At 62.1% G+C, this 17,161-nt stretch overlaps 1 protein-coding gene across 2 annotated transcripts in view; it reads left to right on the forward strand.

Moving 5' to 3' along the window:
* LOC117651016 (calpain-9-like) overlaps positions 1-17,161 on the forward strand; it is a 63,458-nt gene that overhangs the window by 1,492 nt on the left and 44,805 nt on the right. The window lies entirely within an intron of this gene.

Raw genomic sequence — 17,161 nt, forward strand, 5'->3', positions numbered from 1 at the left:
GCGCGCGGAGTAGCGGCGTTGGCGTTATCGCCAGGCTTTCCTTTTTACGGCCTTGACCTCATCGCCGACCCCTGCGGCCGGGGCTGGGCGGCACTGCGCTGGTCGTCCTGGTCCTCCGCCAGCACGGCTCGGTCGGTGACGGCGGTGCGGTGCCCCGTCAGCGGCAGCCAGTTTGACTGACAAATGGTGCGCATGGATCACTGTCGGCAGCGCACTGCAGTCGGCGGGCAGGCCGGCCAGCCCGTCGGCAGGCCCATTTGCGCCCAGGGACGGCTTCCCCGCATTACAGGTGCGCGTCGTCGTCGTCGTCCTTTTCTCGCTGACGCGCGCTGACGCGTCGTTCAGGTGAGGCTGGGGTAAGGGAGGGCTGGAAGCACGACGCCAATCCGACGCCAAACTGCACAACGATCTGGCATGGCCTGGCCTGGCCGCAGCTCGGCGCCGAGCCACGGACGCGCCGCTTTGCCGCTGTGTTTCCTTCTGGTGGCGCGTGCATCCAACCGGACAGGAAGAAGGGGGAGCACGACGGAGCAGCTGACGCGTCGCCTCGCCCCGCGCCTCCTGCGCCACGAAGTGCGAAACGGGAGGAACCAGGCGTAGATGGCGGCACTGTGACGATCCTCTAAAGCCCACGTGTCAGGGCAGCAAAGTCGAAAATGACCAGTCTGTGAGAGATGAACGCTCCAGGGCCTTTCCCCTCTCAGCTCCACTTCGGAGGGTACAGTACAGTTGGAGGCGGTCCATGATGCCGCTCCGAGACGCGGTGCTTCGAAGCCAGTGACAAAATGTACGGAGCTACAGCCAAATTGAAACTATATCCTCCCCACCACCTCGGCGACGCTGGGCGGGCTGGGCGACGCCACCCAGGACAGCCGCAAGCGGAGCGACGGTGACCGGGCAGGGCCGGCCGGGCCGGCAGTGCGTCCCCGTCTCCCGCCGTCTCCCTTCCGGCGGACGCCGCCGTCGCGTCGCCGTCCCTGGGGCCGGCTGCATCGGCTGCCTCGGATGGGCCGACCGGCCGGCAGGCTCGGTGAGGGCATCAAACCAACAGGATCTTCTTCACAGACGGCGGCCAGTCGCTGGGCGGGCGACCACCATTTCCACTCTTTTTCCACCAGTCAGGCGAAAACAGGAAGCCTGCACGTCACCTCGCTAACCTAACCTAACCCATCCCGACTCATGCTGGCCGGACAGTGCACTCACTGCCGTGCGCGCTAGTGACTTCTAAATGCCGGCCCGATGTGCGGTGTCTTGCGCACGGTGTCGGCACGGTGTGTCGACGGGCCATTTAAATTTCTCTCCTGATGGTGGCCTCTGCTCCCCGAGCCCCGGCACGGCACCTCGGAGGGGCCGGACGACCCGACGGCCCGACGGCACTGGGGCGCGATGGGCCGCTTGGCGCCGGGATCGGGATGGCCTGGTGGCGTGGCGGTGCGGGCGGATCGTAAACTCTCTAAACGGGCAGTAAAGGCTGCGGATTATTCAATGAGTCGGTCGGTCGCTGTGCTGCGCTGCCTCGGCCCTCGCCTCGGCGTGAGCCTGAGAGGTGGGCGGCGCGGCCCCAACGGCAAGCCAACGGCCCGCTGCGCTGCACACACTGCCCGTCCTTCGTCGCTCTGTCTCTCTCGCACCCCTACTAGACGGCCGGAGGTGATCCATGAGTCCGAGAGAGGCAGCGGGGTGTTTGGAATTGGCCTTCAGAGCCTCGCGCTGCTGCTGCTGCTTCTGCTATTCGGCGGGGCGGGGCGGGGCGGGGCGGGCGCGTCGCGGTCAGGTGGAGTCTATTGCTCATCGCCGGAGCGCGGTGCGGCGCAATCCAATGCGGCGACCCCGCCGCGCCCTGCCCGCCCCGGCGTCCCCGCGGCCTGCATGACCGGCCGGCCGGCCGACCGGAGCTCATTCCAGGACGGCGCCAAGCTCGGCCGCGAAGCCCAGCGACGTGCACACTGCGAAAGCGCGGTGGTGAAGGCGGTAACGGCGGTTGCCGTACGGCGAGGCGGGGCGGGGCGTTCGAACGCCGCACACTGAACGCGCTACTGTTGTTTCGCACAGCGTCAGGAAAAACGGCCGCCAGCACTCAAGCACGCTCTTGACACTAGAATGTGGGCAGGAGACCACTCCACTCCCGGCCGTGCGTTTCTCCCGCTTCGAACCGCACCTCCTAGCGGCCCTATAGCGGCCCAGCGGCCCCTTCCGCGACTTTGATTGGCTGCTGTGCTCCCGGTGTTCCAATCCCAGGTCCGCTGCTGCCTGCTGCCCCGACTGCAGGGCGATTCCGAATTCCGCCGCTCCGTCTCTCTCGCACCCCTACGGAACTCCCTGCGCCCGCGAGTGTGAGTGCGAGAGAGACGAAAGCACAGGTTGGAATCAACAGCCCGCTGGCCGGCGCTAGTCTTGACCCGGCTCAAAGTGATTCCCGCTACCATCATGAGTTGCGGCCATTGCCGTTGTTGGATGGGCTTTCGGCTGTGCCGGCAGGCGGGCAGGCAAGTAGGCAGGGCAGCCACCAGCCAGCCGGAGGAGGGAGGGAAGTGGTCAAACGAAATATTTGGTCCCGCTCCGTAGATACCACACCACTCCGCAGCCGCAGAGACCACGGCTGGTATTGGTATTTGCGGCGCTCTGGAAACGAGTTGAAAGTGCGCGGTAGGTAAGAGTCGGCGAGCCATTCATCTTCTCTTACATTCGTCCATTTACTTCGATCATTGGTTCATTTTCTTTCTTTTTCTAGCATTCATTCTTTCTTCATTCATTCATTCATTCATTCATTCATTCATTCATTCATTCATTCATTCATTCATTCATTCATTCATTCATTCATTCATTCATTCGTGATCGTTCATCGCGGTCTCTCCTACTCTCTGCATCGATTCCTCATTCTCGTCCCGTGCGTGATTTACGATGCATCGAAAGCCCTCGGGACGCCAAGTTCCGTACAGTACCGCACCGCAGCTCTCCAGTCGATCCCTGCAGTGCCTTGGCTTGCAGTGCCTTGCAGTGGCGTGCGCCGCGAGGGCGGGCACGCGGACTCCTCTCGCGCTGCGGGGCGACTGCGGGGTCAGCCGCGAAGCGCACGCAAGCGACGCATTGGCTGTGCCTGACCGCCGCGGGCTACTGCGCGGACGATGCGTCGCTCGCTCTGTCTCTCTCGCACCCCAACGGGCCAGCGGGACTCCCCGTGAGTGCGAGAGAGACGGCTAAGCCGCGCACGGAACGGGTTTCCCGCGCCGCGTGTCTCCCAATTAGTTTCCCGCCTTTCCTCGGCCGCGTCCAGGACTCTCAGGACGTCGTTCAGGACTTTCAGGACGGCTGGAGAAAGACCGCGACCCGCTTATGGATTCCACGCGACGACTCGGCGCCGTCTCTCTCGCACTCACGGGGGCCGTTCCGAATGGGTGCGAGAGAGACGGAGACACTGGAATCACTGCGGGCGGGTCCGGGCCGGGCGGTCACAACCGACTTCTCCCGCGCGGGGCTGGGCCGGGCTTTCACCGAGCAAGGTAGAGCAAGGGGCTGCAACTGCCCTTCCCCTCTCCTCCCTCCCTCTCTCTCGCTCCTCCGCCACCCCGCGCCGAGACTTGTTGCTCCTCGTGTCCCTGCTCGCTGTGTACTGCTGGCCGGCGCACGGCAGTTCCCCCCCCCCTCCCTTTCCCGCTCCCCCGTGCGGACAATTGATACACCTCACCTCATTTGTTGATGATATTGTCAGGTGAAAGGGAACGCATTGGGTTCCCTTGCGTTCCCATTGTGATTTATAAACACACGAAGCGCGGCGCGCGTTCGCTCTCTCGTACTGTGTGTGTGTGTGTGTGTGTGTGTGTGTGCGCGTGTGTGTGTGTGGCGTTATATTTATGTGTTATGGAACGCAGAATGAAACGGTAAGTCATTACTACCGCTCGGGCCTGGCTTGGCCTGCGTTGGCCGAGGTGGCGCGGGTCGAGAGAGAGATGAATTATGCCCTTTTCTCACGTCTGCGCGCTTGAATGTCTGAATGTCCGGAGGCTGCGAAGGGCTGCGGCCAATCAGGGCATACCTGTCTCTCTCGCACTCACAGCCCTTCCCGTAGGGGTGCGAGAGAGACAGGGCGATGAGTCACTGTTCGGAATCCGCCTCGGCTACACCAGGCGATACCCGTGAAGGCGAAGCCGGCTGCGTGGGGCGCCAGCAACACTGTTTTCGTCGCTCTGTCTCTCTCGCACTCGCGGAGCGTCTTGTAGGGGTGCGAGAGAGTCAGCGACAGAGCAGACTGCAGCGCCGGTGGCAGTGAAGGCTTGCATGTGGCGCGCGGCCGTTCGTCGGGCCGGCTTCTGTCGCGAGGCGAACCAGAAACCTCGCAACTTGGGGCAGAACTCGAGGCTGTTACGGGACGCGTGCGGAGGGGCCGTGTTACCTGGTAACCAGACACGAACAAAATGGGAGGGGAGGGGGCGCCACCTTTCGGCCTCAGGTGGCCACGACGACCACCGCGACGACGGCCAGTCGCCAAAATTTGAACCTGTTGCAACCAGGACGCTATATGGAATAGAAGAGCGCCTTGGCCAACGCGCGGGTTGTGGTCACCTGCAACCCGCACCATTGTGTCACTTTGGCAGTGTGGTGGCGGTGCCGGGTGCCGGTTTCAGGCTCCAGTCCGGGACGAGGGACTGCGGGTACCCGCCGTGCCCGCCGTGCCCGCCATGGCCCCAGCGCCCTCTGGCCTCGCATGCGGCTCGCGGCGGCCTCACGTCCTCGCCGCGTGGAGAACTGGAGCACAGGGGGCAGGCCGGGGCAGGCCGAGCGTGGTGCTGCACTGCACGACCAGCACGAGCACGCTGCGCTGCGCCCTGCGGTGCAGCGGTGCAGCGGCCTGGACGACGGAGTCCGACGGAGTCGCACGTCGAGGCCGCACCGCAACGGTTTTTTAAAGTTTGCCGTTCCCTGCCGTTCCGGCCGGTGGGCGAGCCAGGCGAGCCTAGAGCCCTGCGCCCCGCCAGCCCCGCGTCTTCCGGTCGCCCGCCCGTCCGCGCGTCTCTTGTCTTGCGGCAGCAGCAGACTGATTCCGATGGGTGATTCGTCTCCCTCGCACTCGTGGGGCGTCCCCGTGTGCGTGCGAGAGAGACAGAGCGTGGCCGGCCGGGGCGGACCCTATCCGACCCCAGCCCTCCGCTGGCACGCTCGCCGCCCCGCACCTGCCACCTGCAGGGGGAGGCACGCGCCGGACCCCCTCCCCCTCCCTTTTTTGGCCCGCACGCACGCACTCACACATCACATCACATCCCAACACGTCACATCACACATCACACACACACACACACACACACACACACACGCACGCACACACACACGAGTCAAAGGCTCATGACCGTTGCGCATATTGCACTACGTGCCGCAGGAGGGCCGCGTGCGAACGACGACGTCGCGGTGCTGTTGCCTGTGAAGTGCCCGGACGCGTCCACGCCGCCACGCCGCAGCCTGATTCCGAGAGTCGTTCTTGTCGCTCCCTCTCTCTCTTACTCATGTGCGCCCCGTATGAGGGTGAGAGAGACAGAGCGACGAAAACGACTCTCGGGATCAGTCTGCAGTCCGGCGGCATTGTGCCCCTTTATTATTCCGAGTCGCACCTGACGGCTTGCGCGGCTCGCGCCGTGGCGTCTCTACACCTGTCGCCCCACCGCGCCTGCCGAGCGATTGCACTCCGGTGCCCTATCGCTGTGGCTGTCTCTCTCGCACTGCAGGCCCCCTAGCCGCCCTGGCCGCCCTGTGCGCTTTGCAGTGCCGAGGCTCGCGCCTGACTCGCGACGATGGCCTCATGGACCCCATGGACCCCATGGACCCCATGGACCCCATGGACCCCATGGACCCCATGGACCCCATGGACCCCATGGACCTCATGGCGTGACGCGTTGACCGGTGTCAGTGGCATAAGTGGCATCATTTCAGCTTGCGTTGCAGTCCCGACGCAGAGGCAGACTTCCCGCTCCCAACACCCTGTGCGACAATCGCGCAGCGGTCAAAATGACGCGAAGGAAAAAAAACAAAAACGCAAAAAAATCAACAACAAAACAAGAAGAAAAAGAATGCCGAGCTTGTTAGTGCAGCAGGTGCATTCCGCCGCGAAGCCAAGTGTTGGCGTTTCGTCGGCCAGGCCAGGCCGCTGGCAGCACTGCCGCTCTGCACTGCTGGCAGCCTGCTGGCAGTCCCAGCAGTTCCGCCAACCTCAGCGTGATGCCTGTGTAATTAATTGTGACGATCTCTGAGCGCTGGAGGGGAAGGGGGAGCGGCGGGAGAGGGTTATATTGGCCGCAACTGAACGGCTGGTCGGGCGTTGTTTCGTTCCAGTGAGCCTTCCATTCGTCCAGCGGCGCCGCTCGCCGCCACGGCAATCCGCGTTTGCTCCGGAACAGCTCTGCCGGCCTGCCATATCGATGCGGAATCGAGACAATATGCCCTGAACCACGTCTCTTCTCGCCCTGCCGGAGAAATGCACGAGTCGCGTTGGCGCTGCGTGCAGGAAAAGTTTGCAGCGGAGTGGAAATTGCGGCAGTGTAATAGACGCGCTGCGGGCGCTGCATCCCATTGCACCGAGAGCCGAGCCGAGCCGGACCGAGCCGAGCCGAGGTGGGCCGAGGGCGATCGGAGGCCATAGCTCGTTCTCACATAGCCATGCTCGGGCAATTAATTAAACACGTGTTGTTAGTGGCATTACCGAAGCGATATAAAACGAGGCTCCTCGATTTTATTTCGAGATTAATGAAATGTCGTGAAGGCGGGAGCGGGCCGGACGACCGCAGCACACTCGACAAATGATGCAGGGGCCAGGCGTGGCGGGGAGAGGCGGGGTGTGGCTGGGGGACAAACCGCGCGCCTCCCTTTCCCAGACCTCGACGCCATGAGAAACACACCCGGCTAAAAACCAAATATTTTCGCTGTAACTTGAACAGCGCTCGGGACGACGGCGACGCCGCGGCCGCGACCCCGCTGGACAGAGAGAGAGAGAGAGAGAGAGAGAGAGAGAGAGAGAGAGAGAGAGAGAGAGAGAGAGAGAGAGGCGGACTGCCACGTAATTGCTCCAGATGACCGGCGGGCTGGCGGGGCACTCCGCGGGCTGATCCCGGGCGGTGCCCTCACCGCTCCGTCTCTCTCAGGCTGTGGGGGGCGTTCTGCAGCATTCTGCTAAGGTGCGAGAGAGACAGAGCGACGAGGCGGTACGAGGCGGCGCGTCGCACGACGGACGCAATGAGGCGCGGTAATTTATTTGACGATAGCCGTGGGGAATCGGTGGCGGACGACGGACGACCCTGGAAGAGTCAATCGCCTGGGAAGCGCTGGGCAAACAAACAACAAAAACCTTTTTGTTAACGGGGGCGTGGTTTTCCATGTTGGGGCGTTATTTCAGGAAAACTCATCTGCAAAATCGTAGTGTCAAATTGTCAAACGTTGGCCCAATTTGGTCATAAAGTGGGTTCTTTTCCTCCGAGTAACTCTTCGCAAGGGTTTCGAGCTTGAAAACAATATTTCCATTTCTTTTGTCGTTTGTCCCAAAGTTTCCTGAAATTGGATGTTGTTGTTGCTTCGACCGGCGAGACCGGAGAGTCCCGTGTGGGACTGCGCTGCGCGCTACGCCGCGGTTTGGCTGGCCGTCGTCAAACTGCGGGGGAGTCTGACCGCAGCAGGCAGGGCAGGCGGGGCCGTCCGCATAGTGCATCGGCTTGCACTACACTGCCTGCTCCCCGCCGTGACCGTGGCCATGACGCTGGTCGGCCGCGGCGACCCCGCCGAGACGCCTTATCGTATAACGAGTTGTGAATCCGACGGAGCGGCCATCCCTGCGACCGCAGCCCGGAGGGGCGGGGCGGGGCGGGGCGGGGCGGGGCCGCGGTGAGGAGGAATGGCCATTTGGTTCGGCCCGTGGTTCTCGCCGTGGCCGTGACCCCTCCCATTCGGGCTGATTAAAGTGTCGCCGTCATTTTTTTGGCGGCGCGGCGTTGCAACGCTTGGGGGCGCACCGCGACAACTCTCTCTCCCTCACACTCCCCGGGCCGAGCAGCGGGGCGAGAGAGACGACCGAGCGACGCAGCTCGGCTCGGTTAGGAACGGTTTGGAGTCAGGCTGCTGAGATACGGGGAGACACGTACGGAGATCCTGTAAGCGCAGCTGCGCAGCGCGTTCCGAACAAGGGCTGGCCCGGCTGGGCTTGGCCTCGGCGTGGCCAATGGCTTGGCCGGCCTGCCGAACGGGAATGGGCGGGAAAAGGAGCAAGCAGTGCCTTTCCAGTTTTGAGCGGAACCCACCGCCAGTGTCTGGCGGTCTAGCGCGCCACCGGCCGGCGGCAGGGCTGGGCAGGGCCATCGTCCCACGCGGCCCTGTGCCGTTACGCCATGCCGCTCCTCCGTAGTGTGCCCTGCTGTGCGCAGCCAGTGTGCTGGGAAGGAAGCAGAAAACGCCAAATGCACGTGCGCTGTGCGTGAGCCACGTGAGGCTGCGTGCGTTGTGTGTGTGTGTGTGCGTGTGTGTGTGTGTTTGTTATGGGGTGGGTGGCACCTGCAGAGCATCCTAGCCGCTAGGACCTAGCCCTTGGCTCCTTCTAGTTTTTCAGTGGCACCCAGTGGCACGCAGGGCACTGCACTGCAAGGCACTGCACTGCAAGGCACTGCACTGCAAGGCACTGCACTGCAAGGCACTGCGCTGCAAGGCACTGCACTGCAAGGCACTGCACTGCAAGGCACTGCACTGCAAGGCACTGCACTGCAAGGCACTGCAAGGCACTGCACTGCAAGGCACTGCAAGGCACTGCACTGCAAGGCACTGTAATGGGCCGATTGTATGCGAGAGAATAATGTTATTCACGATAATTGCCGCTGCCTTTTAATTTGTGGGTCGTGAATGTCGCTGGCGTATTGGCGCCACGTCTGTGCAGTTCCCTGCGCGCGCACGCACACACACGCAAACGCACGCAAACACACCTACACATACGCAAACACACGCACCTTAATGAGGTAATGGCCGGAAGTGCCCCAGGGCCCCAGGGAACGCGGCGCCCAAACTCTCGCGAGCGTCACTCTAGGCCCCTCTATATTATGGAGATTCGGTGAGGCGGCACACTATCCTCTCCGAGAGCGGAAAAAGAGGGGGGGAAGGGCGCTCAAAAAATGAGTGGGAACGAAACGGGACAATAAATAATGGAGTGAAGAAGAGGAGCAAGAAGAAGAGGAAGGGACAAACCAGAAATAATTGCAGAGAGTTTGCGGCCACGGATTCACATTCATTTACGTATCGTTACATTCACCCGCCCTCATCATCAACGTCAGGGATCCTAGCCGGCTAGTCCGCGCGTTTGTTTGTCTCTCTCTCTCTCTCTCTGTGTGTGTGTGTGTCCGTCCGTCCGTCCGTCTAGTCTGTCTGTGTCTGCGTGTCTGCCTGTGCGAAGGAGAGGCGCTGCCATCGGCGCCCCGGCCGCTGCTCCGCTGCTCCGCGGCTCCGCGGCTCACAGTGTGCTGCCCCTCGTTGGCTCTGCCGGCTCGGCTCGGCTGGGCTGCTCCTCCTCCGTGGCCGGCCGGCCGATTAAATCCAACGATGCCTACAAATTAGCGTGGGGCTGGGCAGCTGGGGCAGCTGGGCAGGACAGTGGCGGCGCAAAGCCTCCGCGGAGAGCGCGCCGTTCTTTATGCCCTGGAATCACTCAGCGGCGCGGAGCAGCGCGGTCCGCGCCGAGCATCGCCCCGCCGAGCCGCGAGTGAATGCGTTTCGGACGGCCGCCCCGCGACCCCGGAGTAATTGGGCCGATATCGCTTGGGGCGGGGCAGGGCGTGGCGGGGCGTGGCGGGGCGGCCGCGCGGACAGTTTGGCCACGACTTCGTGGCTAGGTCCGGCCGTTAATTAGCACGTGGATTTCGGCGAAAGGGGCGTGCAGGCGAAGTGGGCCGATCGCCCCGCCCCGCCCCGCCGAGCCCCTGCAGCCTGGGCCGTGCCGTTGCGCGCGCGTGTGCTGCAGGGCTGCCTACCCTCGACTTCGCAGGCGCTACAGCCTCGCTGGGGCTGCGGCCGGATTCCAACCAATGACTTCATCGCTCTGTTTCTCTCGCGCGCAAGGGGCGCCCTGTAGGGGTGCGACAGAGACAGGGCGACGACAGGGCCCCGCGGGGCGGCCAGGTGGCGGCGACAACGAGCGATAGGGCGGCGGCGCGGACAGGTGCGGCGGAGCGGCCTGGCGCTGCGGCGGACTGATTCCGCACAGCGCTCCGTCGCTCTGTCTCCCTCGCACCCACGCGGAGCGCCCCGCGAGTCCGCGAGTGCGAGAGAGACGGCTGCCGCTGGGACTCGTGCAGCACGAAGCGCGGCGTCGTGGCGGCCTGCCCGGCCTGCCGGCCGAATGCATTCCGCCAGGGCGCCGCCAGCGCGCCGCTCGGCGACACAAAATCACCGAACTGTTTCCCCGGGTGAGTCACGCGGCCCTGGCGGCCCTCGCGGCCTCGCCCTTCCAGGCGGTGTCGAGTCTACATCGTTTGTACGACCTCTTTTTGTCCGACCTGCCGAAATTCGTCCGACCTCCTTCCCGCTGTTATATTTTTCTACGACCTCTTTTTGTCCGACCTTACCACCGCCTCAGCCCCCAGCCCCCTCAACACTCGACAAACAACACATGGTACCCACGACGGAGTCATATAAAATTTGGTTGAAAATAAAACGTAAAAAATTTGAACCCTACGACCCTCTCCCCCCCGCAATGGAGGTTCGAGCCGCCTGCTTAACTTCGGTGTTCGGATGGGAACCGGTGTGTCCAGGCTTTAAACTGCTACCGCATAGTTCAGCTTCTGTCGGACCGCTATTGCCTTCTTACACATGAAGGACCGCCTTATGAGGGCAGCCGGCGATCGTAGGGTGACAGAGATAGAGAGACAGAGAGAGAGACTCAGACGAGGTTTGGTGGGAGCTTCTTGTTTTCGTAGGGTTGGTTGTGTACCCCATGGTACCCCCACTGTCCGGCGCTCCCGTACCGAACATACAGCGTTTTAGGCCAGCTTCAAAGGACTTATCATCGCCTCCCCGACGAATCAAGGAGGCACCACCCGCAACCACACACCGGATGGTCTGGATTGATGGATCAAATACTCCATCGCTCCAGTGCCGAGGCCAACCCGCCGAAGCGGATTGCTTTTTAGACACCCACAGCGGAGTGGTCAGGTGAATGTGACTCTGACCACTACGCTATCACGCTGTACGTCTGGCCGAGTGTTGGACGACGGGTTTGAGTTGCAGTGGGAGGAAGGCAGTCGAAAAATGTAATGAAATGATGGGACTTGATCCCCGGACCCCGCCATCGGAATCACACGACTTTAGGCTCTCTGCCACCACGGCCCATGATGAGGGGGTCGGCGTGAGGTGGATTCTTGACGCAACAGGACTCGACCGACCCGGTCAAAATTTCGCAAGAAGTTGGGGGAGTCGAACCGCCGACTTTAGCACCGGGAACCGACGCCTCTACTCCCTGGACCACCACGTCCCGCGCTCGGTGTGGGCTCTCGTTCACCGGTTTGAATCGCACTGGGTGAGGCAGTAAAATTAAATGGAAATATTTGTTAGGAGTCGAACCTCCGGCATGTGGGCCTGTTGCACACGGCTCCGCTCTGATGGCCTCAAACCACCACCCTTCGGATAGCAAGTCGAAAAAACTTCGGTGACGCTGGTATTCGAACGCCGGCCTGCGGTAACTCGGTCCCACGTCTCTAACCTCTCGGCTATCACAGCAGTTGTGAAACGCAATGGAACATTTGTTCCTATCACCGGATAGAAAAATAGCGATGCAAAAGAGGTAAGGTCGGCCAAAAAGAGGTCGTACAAACGATGTATTCCGGCGGTGTGGCTCCACGAGGCTTGGCAGTGTAGTGGGCCAGCGCTTTAGGCGGGAAGGGCACGAACTCGGGACACGATGTTGAGCCCCGCGGTCCCGGAACGGGACTCGGATTAAACACAGGGCGCTAATACCAATGGATTGCCCTCCGAACATCATCCAGTGGCGCCGCCGCGCTGTCTCACATTCGGGATGATGCTGTGGGGCTTTGGCGCTCCGAGCGTGTCCCGCGTCCGGGCGGCCTACTGCCCTGGCAGTGTCCTGGCAGTGTCCTGGTAGTGTCCTGGCAGTGTCCTGGCAGCGCCGCACGCCGTGCCGTTATTGGTCCGTTCGGAATAGTGAATGGACGTTGTTTGCTGACCACTTTCACTGGATGTCCTTTCGGGGCGGCGGGACCGGCCGAGGGCCCGGCAGTGCATGGCAGCCACTGCAGCCGACGGCCGGCCGCGCCTAGGGCAGGGCGCTCGGCGGCGGCACGGCGCTGGAGTCCGAGCAGTGCATCACCGCGGCAGCGCCCGGCCCAGCGAGGGGTAATTGCTGCACCGAGACTTTTTTACTCTTCCTGTTTTGCCGGCTTGACGTATGTGTGTCGCCGCGCCGCGTCAGTGTGTGTGTGTGTGCCGCGTATGTGAATGAGGTGGTGGGCTGACCCCTGCGAGTCCCGCAGCGTACGGCAGCCTCGACCCGAGGACCCCACCGCCAGCCCGGCAGCGACAAGGCGAAAGAAGCCCGTGGGTCGCAGGCTGCAGGCCGCAGGCTGGCACGACGTCGGCAAGCAAGCCTGTCCGCCGCAGCATGTATGTTTTGTGGCACCATGCCATGCCGCGCCGTGAGGGAAGCGGTGTTTCTTTGCGGTGTTTCAGGTGCTTCCCGCGCGGTTCCGTTGCCTCGTAGTGCCGCTCAGCTCCCCCTTCCTTCCCCGCCCCCTCCCCTCCCCATCCCCCTCCTCCGACGCGGACTTTATTGGCGAATTGTGACTGCTTGACTGATGCCTCGTCTCTGCTGGCCTAAATCTGCGCCGTGGCGGTGCCGGCGGTGCCGCGGCCGTCTAACAGTGTGGCAGTCGCATACTGCGGGCCGCATCAGTATGCCTGCAGGCCGCCTAGCCCGCCTAGCCCGGCCTAGCCCGCTGCGGAGCCGTGGACCTGAATATTGAACGGCCGGGAAATGGGGAATACTGGAGCGCTGTCTGTCTGTCTGTCTGTCTGTCTGTCTGTCTGTCTGTCTGTCTGTCTGTCTGTCTGTCTGTCTGTCTGTCAGAGTGGCAAAATGTGCCACGTACGGTTCGACGCGCCCGTTCGATCTCTCTCTCTCTCCCTCCCACAGCATCAGGCTGTCAGACCCTCCCTGCTGAGTAGCCTCTCGCGGCGTGCAGCGCTCTCTGTTGCACAATGCACAATTCGCCGCCTGTCTTGTCTTCTAGTGACCTATAAACAGCGCGTGATTGATTTAGAGACCGGGGCGATGATGAATGCGTTGGGCAAGAAGGGCCTGGCGGGGCTGGCGAGCTGGCAGCACGCGTGGCCCAGGTCAGGGTCCATTCCATTGATCGCAACGCGGCGACGCGAGGATGGGGCGCTGTGTGACGTTGGGCAAATCGCACTCGAAGAGGACTCTCGACTTACAAATTAGTTAATGGCCCGCTTTGCATACCGGTCCGCCGGGCCGGGGTCCGGCCCGGTCCGCCCCGGTCCTTGACGGGGAGTGGCGATCTAAATGGCTGTCGCGAATATTGAGGATACACTGCCAGTGAAAAGGAGAATCGTTTAAACGAGGCGAGAGTAAAATGATGCTTGCTGGGGCCGTGGCGTACCCCAGGGCGAACGCGTCGCATCTAGATGCATGCGGGGGCCTCCTCGATCGGCTCTACTGCAACAAGCCCGGCGAGGAGCGGAGATCACAAAACAACAACAACGCCTGCTTCAAAATTAAAAAACAAAAGTTGTTTTCGAAGAGCAGAAAAACGGCCATGCGATGACGGTGTACTCTCGCGCCTCGTCGCGAAACGCGGAACGCGCGGAACGGGAGGCGTGCGTGTCTTTCAGGCCATCTCCAACGAGCTCGAAGGCTCGACCGCCAAACACGGCCTCCGCCAGGCCGTCGTGCAGCAGGCTGACTGCGAGAGTCGTTTTCGTCGCTCTGTCTCCCTCGCGCTCACGGGGCGTCCCGTACAGGTGCGAGAGAGACAGAAAGACTCGCGGAATGAGTCTGCGGGTCGCCGTGCTGGCCGCCGTGCTGGCCGCCGGACTCCATGAGGGCGTCTGTCGCCGCGGGCAAAGGCGGCGCGGTCGGCGCGGCACGGCGCGCTCCGACTACCTCCGGGGAGCTGACCTTGGCGTCGTGCATCGCGGTGGCGGCGCGGCGGCGGCCTTCGCGGACCTCCACCCCCGGCGGTTCGCCCATCGTACAGTGTGCTTGCGCTGCGCCACCTCAAGCAGGCTCACTCCGCGGCCGATGCCCCCTCCCCCACCCCAAATCCTTCCCACCCAGCCGGAGCCGCGCAGCGTGAGTGCGCGAGTAGTATGACTTGGCCGTTCCCGCAGCCTTCCATCTTCATCATGACCTTTTACAGTGAAGTGAATTTTTTCAGCTCGTATTTAATGAGGAGTAGAGAGAGAGGGAGAGAGGGGTATATTTGTCGAGAGAAGGTTGGCGAGAGAGAGAGAGAGAGAGAGGGAGAGAGAGAGAGGGAGAGAGAGAGAGGGAGAGAGAGAGAGAGAGGGAGAGAGAGAGATAGTCTTCGGACGTCTTCGTGCGGTTCAGTGGCTTGGCCGAAATGGACCCGCGAGGCCCAGTAGCTGTGTACCTGCAGGCGGGAAAGCCTAGTGCAGCTCCTGCTGTGAGTCTGTGCGACCCGTCACTGACCCTGCGAGGCGGAGTCGTGGCGAAATTGTAAGACGCGGCGGAAACGATCAAAGCGGAGCCATTGCTCATGGCGTGGCATGGGCGGAGGCACTCTAGTCCGCTTTAATGGATTATCAAAGCCGCCGATTCCTTCCGTCCGACTACTTTGACTGCTTTGCCTTGTTCGCAGCGAGGCTGATGCCTTGGCTGACGCTCTCTGGCTGATGCTCTTTGGCTAAACGCTTTCTGGCTGACACTCTCTGGCTGATGCTCTTTTGCCAACACTCTCTGGCTGATACTCTCTGGTGACGCTCTCTGGCTAACCCTCCCTGGAGGCTCTCTGGCTAACGACCCCCACGCTATTGCCCAGGCCATGAGCCCTGGTGAAGGCTCTTGCTGATATCTTACGCTCGCTCTCTAACGCTCTGGCTAACGATGCTCTGAAAACATACCCCTCTGCAGCCGCTCTTTGGCCGAGGCTCCGGTGAACTCTCGCGCTGGCCAACGCTCCGGCTAAGCGCTGCCGCGGGGAAGGGAAGTGAAGGGGGCAGGCCTGGCCGCGCCTGGCCGCGCCTGCTGGTGGAATGCTCTTTTTTCCCGCCGTTTGGCACTGGGGCCGTAAGTCAGGCGGGCCGGCCGAGCCCGGCGCGGCGCGTACGCGTGCTTTGCGCGCCGTGGTCACGGGCACGGCACCGGCACGGTGCGGCGTACTTAGCGCCTCCCACTCGCACTGTTGTTGCATAATTAAGCCTTACACTGAAATTGAAAGGGTGAGACATCTGATCGATTTTCGGTGATACAAAAAGTATGACCGAAAAACGGTCATACACAAATGTATGACCGAAAAACGGTCATACTTAAATGTATGACCAAAAAAAGGTGAGACATCAGCGAGACTGGCTATTGTTTAGCTTGGGGATATATCAGCCTTTACCTGTGACACACTATAAAGTATGACCGTTTTTCGGTCATACATCGAAGTATGACCTTTTTTCGGTCTTACATTTCAGTATGACCCTTTTTCGGTCGTACATTTCAGTAAGACCGTTTAAGCGGTCAAAAGTCTGACCTTTCTATTTTCAGTGTAGGGAACTCGAAGCCAGCCTCTAAAGACTGCGCTGCCCCCTTTCCCTGCCCCCTGGCCGCCCCCGGCCGCGCCTCGACGGCAGCATGGGCACTTTTCGCTCAGCGAACGAAAAGCGAAAACGAGATTCCGTAAACGTTTCTGATGGACGCGTTTGATTCTGAAAGTCGTTTTTGTCGCTCTGTCGCTCTCTCGCACCTGCACGGGACGCCCCATGAGTGCTAGGGAGATAGAGCGCAAGAAAAAAAAACTCTCGGAATCAGTCTGCTGACTAGGCTCACTGCGCCTACACTGTAGACGTGTAGATGCGCACCTTTTTCAAAATTATTGGCAGTGTTTTGTGTGCCCCTCTTTCTCTCCGCGCGTTTCCGCGAGACGCGGCCAGACTATTCCGGGACTTCCTGAGATGGCGGCGTTATGATGGCGGCAGTGCCACGGCACATCCCCCCCCCCTCTCTCTCTCTCTCTCTCTCTCTCTCTCTCTCTCTCTCTCTCTCTCTCTCTCTCTCTCTCTCTCTCTCTCTCTCTCTCTCTCTCTCTCTCTCTCTCGAGGCAACGACCGGCCCGCATTCCGCCATGTGCCAAAAATACCTCGCGCTCCAAAGGCCGACTGGGTGCGCTAAACCAGTCCGCGGTGTCGCGGGTGCAGTCGGTGCATTGGCTGCGCGTCGCTGCGCGCGGTGCCACTCGGTTCGTGCCGGGGCACTCGAGTCCTTTGCATTCCCCAACACCGCCGCCACTTCCCGCGCTTTCGTCAGAGGGAGTGCGTGAAAAATAACGCCAATCGGGGGATCGTGTGTTGCTGGCGAAATGAAGTGGCGGTGGCTGGCCGACCGGGCGGTCCGGGGTGTCCGAGTGTGCGGCAATCCGGGCGGTACACACTCAATAATCCCACACACATTCCCGGGCTTTGTTCCGCCTAGTGGCGTGCAAATCTATGCCCTCATTGTCCGGGCTAACGGGAAGGGCCACGGCCGGGGCCCCGCCGAGGGCGAGCCAGGCGGGGCAGGGCCCTACGCAGGACGCACACCGCCGTGTAGCGGGCCAGATAATTGGTTCCAACTGCTTTGAGAGAATGTAACAATCGCACGGCGCTGCAGCGCTGCGGCACGCGAACGCTGTCCGGGCCGAGCGGCCTCGACCCTCGACGGCGACGACGACCACCACCACCACCACGACTGCCTGGGACGGCCGGATGACGGCGGCGTCATGCGTGGCGGAGCGGTCAAGCGTCGCGTCGCGCCCCCCAAAGCCCCAAAGCCAGTGTCTACAGTGCGGCGACACCCACACCCACGTCCGGCCGGCGCCTGCCTGCCTGGCTGCCTGCCTGCCTGCCTGGCTGCCTGCCTGCCTGCCTGCCTGCCTGCCTGCCTGCCTGCCTGCCTGCCTGCCTGCCTGCCTGCCTG

The sequence above is a fragment of the Thrips palmi genome, unplaced genomic scaffold (assembly GCF_012932325.1).
Source record: "Thrips palmi isolate BJ-2018 unplaced genomic scaffold, TpBJ-2018v1 HiC_scaffold_5, whole genome shotgun sequence".
Classification (NCBI taxonomy): domain Eukaryota; kingdom Metazoa; phylum Arthropoda; class Insecta; order Thysanoptera; family Thripidae; genus Thrips; species Thrips palmi.